The 3841-nt window shown below is 48.0% G+C and overlaps 1 long non-coding RNA gene across 1 annotated transcript; it reads right to left on the bottom strand.

Annotated features, from left to right (window-relative positions):
* Nucleotides 1-623: 623 nt before the first annotated feature.
* Nucleotides 624-3629, bottom strand: LOC113405618. Its single transcript, XR_003369531.2, has 3 exons — nucleotides 3457-3629; nucleotides 1647-1752; nucleotides 624-744 (listed from the first exon to the last, which is right to left on the bottom strand). It is a non-coding gene; the product is annotated as an uncharacterized LOC113405618 (long non-coding RNA).
* Between the last annotated feature and the right edge of the window lie 212 nt (nucleotides 3630-3841).

The raw sequence follows: 3841 nt of genomic DNA, 5'->3' as shown, positions 1-3841 counted from the left end.
AAGGAAGGTTCCTGGAGGGAGGGATAGCTCAGTGGTTTGAGCATTGGCCTGCTAAACCCAGGGTTGAGAGTTCAATCCTTGAGGGGGACATTTGGGGATTTAGTTGGGGATTGGTCCTGCTTTGAGCAGGGGGTTGGACTAGATGACCTCCTGAGGTCCCTTTCAACCTTAACAATCTATGATGGTATCTCCCCGCATACAATCCAGATCCTGATGGTGCAGAGCTGCTGCTCTACAACAAAGGACACCATGTGAAATGTTTGATTATAATTATTTTTATTGTGTTTGTTCTACTTCTGCTAAATCTAGAGATCCACTTTCCCCCTGAGAAGAATCTCCCGGGATGATTCCACAGCCCTTAATCAGTGGAAGATGTGCGACTGAAGCCCATGCACTGTGCTAGAAATCTCCACTTCAGTGATTTGCCCAAGATTGCAAGGAACTCAGTAAGAGAACTGTGAGCAAAACCCAGGACTCTTGACTTCCAGTCCTGGGCCCAAACAACTAGGCTGCTTTTGTATATGTGGGCTGGGGGAGACAACTCAGAAAAAAATAATTAAAATCCATCCCCCCCCCCCCCCCCCCCGCACACACACACACACCGGACAGCTTCCTTACCTGCATCGCAGACTTTACATCTCATGCACTCTGTTAGGCCATTGGGATGCTCTGTATATGTGTCGTCCACACAGGGCATGCATGTTGTGCTGACATTTTGTGTACAATGTTTGAACACCCTGCTCCCTAAAGCAAACAAAACAATTAGCTCCTGTGTAAACCAGGCTAATATATTTAATGCATTAATACAGAGATTGCAAAGGCGGGTAATTATGCATAACAAATGCACACACTATGTGTGTGGATTTTACATGTTGCACACACTACCATGAGAAATAAAAGGTAAACGTCTCAGAACTAGACTGCCAGAACTGAAATCCTCTATTTGTGCACAACACAGATACAGCACAGACAGAAACAATCTCATAACTCACACCCCTCCCTTATCAGTAGGATCCCTAGTACAGTCGTGCTTAGACTCTGTGTAACGGACACGGGACCTTTGACAGATCCATATGTCCCCACTGTGCCCAGTCAGATTCATGGCCCTTTAAAAGATGCAGGTCTGAGTACTGTAGTTCCTCCTAGGGGGATGGAGAATCCTCAGGTGAAGCCAGTGACTGGAGGGATCACATGACCAGAAAGCGCCAGGGGACTAAGGAAGCCAGGTGACTGCCTGTGGCCAGTCCTATCGGACTATAAGAAGTAGATTGAGAGGTGAGGGGCTGGGGCAGTGCTGGTGTCCACAGCAGCCGTCTGGACGGCTGCCTGGGGCAGGGCAGTGGCTGGGGTGGGACGGGCAGAGGTCCCTGTGCAGAGGAAAGATCAGTTGGATCCCGATACAAGGGGACTGTGAGGGGCTGGGGAAGGGCCAGGAAGGGCTGGGGGATCCCGGATGCAGGGCAAAGGGTGAATACAATGAATCCTAATGGGAACAAGCAAACAGTCAGTACTGGAGTGACAGAAGCCGAGTGCAAAAGCCGGAGGGTAAAGTAGGGTTGTAGTCAAGCTCTCCGAGAGGAGGCCAGACAATTGGACTCTCTAGGGAAGGGTCATGATTTTTAAAGAAGCAAATCATATATACCTACCAGCAGTGCACATGGGACAGCATTCGCCATTTATTTCATATTCGCCTGCGTAGCACTGTAGAGCTTCTGAATGAGGTAGTTGTGTTATCAAGAAAATGACAAAAATCTTTAGGGAAGAAGAGAAGTTTCTGAGTCACATCATGCAGGCTCAAAAGCAGACGGAGAGCAGCTGGTAGCACTGTGACACTGACTAGCCTCCCCAAGCCCGCAAGCACATTCAATGGAGATCATAATGATGAACAAGATGATAATGATGTTGACTAGAAATGTTACCAGCGCTATTACTTTTCCATGATACTTATACAAGTTTATTATCATATTTTGTTTTACCCTTTAGGGTATTGCTGTGATGCTTTGAGGTCACAAAGAAATCCAATTTTATTGCTTGAAATAATACACAGAGTCATTCAAGTAACAGAAACAAATGCAAATTTCAAAGTGATCATTTTAACGTGTTGATGGTGTCACTGTTTATCCCCATATCTGTGGTAACAGCACCACTTGACAGCTCCACATCATACCTCATCTTAAAGTAGACATACAAAACTTTCAAATGATGTGTGATGTGTATTTGTATAGAGAGACTGCATTAAGATGACCAAATTGGTGGTGTCTGCTGTTAGCCTATCAGCCCCCTACATCGCCATTTCCTCACTACCACTCTCCACATTCTGGGTCAAACTCTGCTCTCGTTTAAACCTGGAATAATTCTACTGACATTAGTCTGGCTAGAATCCAGCCTTTACAGCCTTGGGACATGATCCTCCATCCCTGACTCATGGGAGTGCTCAGCTCAGTGTGGGTCTAATCATGTGCATCACAGTGATGGGGCTGGATTCATAGACTGTGGCCTTTGACAATTCAGCTAAAGCCGCTTTCTGTTATGATTTTTCTAACTCCAGAAGCATGGGGGATACCCTGTTAGCCACTTGGAAATCATTTTCCTTTTTTTCCCCAGTATATTCTCTTTTCTTTTTACCCATGGTGTGTTTCGCTCACTACTTGGAATTCAATTGAACTTAGCGCCAGTTTCAGTTTACACTGTGACACCCAAAATGGAAGGACTGAAATATGATTGGCCATGGAAAGCCCCAAACTGAGACCCAGCAGCACAGCTTCCGAGTGGGCCAAGCGTTATTCCCTGGGCTGGCCTGTCCCGCACGTCCATACAACAGTGGACACCCTGGGAGGAAACGGCAGATACAAAACAACAAACTATGGGGCTAGAGTAGCAGCAGATTCAGTACAACGCACCACAACGAGCTACTGTCCATTTAGAATCCTCAAACATTTCCCCATTCAAAGGGCAACTTTGGGGATAGGATTGTTTGTTTGTTGTTAAATCAGTCCGTTAAAAAAAACTTCTGCCAATCTACATAATGAAAAGTCAATCCACTTAGACCCCCCAAGCGCCAGGCTGAGTATCACTGATGAGAACAAACCAAAATCTCCCCGCGGTATTTTTTTCTTACTAAATTAAGAAGGAAAAGTTTTATTTTCAATATTCATTTGTGTTGTTCTTTGCTGTCTCCACCAGATGGAGCCCAACAGCTTCTAAAATGCAGAGAGATTTTCTCGAACAAGAAGTAAACAACCCCAAATCCCCGCGGGGGAAGGGCGGGTAGTTCGCGTTAGTAAAAAGGATCAATGTAAAAAATTCAGCTTCCTGGGATCTTCTTAGTCACAGAAGATTCCCACAATCCCTCCCCCATCCTCACCCATGCACCCCCAAACCTCCCCCAGTCTCTCTGCTGGGCAGGGCCGATCTGTTGGCTCCATTTTATTTCAGGAGCTTTGGGGATCCACTCACCCGGAGCATGGACCTGAGACCAGCCCGCAGAGCCTGTCTGTGTCTGCCCCCGCTGGGCATTGAGTCTCCGCCCGCTACAGCGCAGCGCGGCCGCCCGGTCCCGATCAGTGACAAGCTGCGGGACTTAGCGAGCCTGGTGCCACCGCCCTGTCCTGCGGTGTCCGCCCCATGGATCCCCCGCGCCCTTCTCCGGGAGCTCCCGGCCCGCTAGCAGGGCACAAGCCCAAAGTCCTGCTCCGGCTCAGGCTCTAATCCAGGCCCGACGGCCCCGCAGCAACAACCAAGTCACCAGCCCAGCTCGAGACAAAGTGAAAGTGAATGATGCAAGCAGGCGGGACTTTCCCAATAGGCTGCTCTTTAGGGTTATATTGTTAGAGGGCGAGAG

This window comes from Terrapene carolina, unplaced genomic scaffold (genome assembly GCF_002925995.2).
Source record: "Terrapene carolina triunguis isolate 2854851 unplaced genomic scaffold, T_m_triunguis-2.0 Scaffold46173, whole genome shotgun sequence".
NCBI classification, from domain to species: Eukaryota; Metazoa; Chordata; order Testudines; family Emydidae; genus Terrapene; species Terrapene triunguis.
Note: the sequence above shows the minus strand (reverse complement) of the source record. Positions and strands in the feature narration are given on the sequence as shown.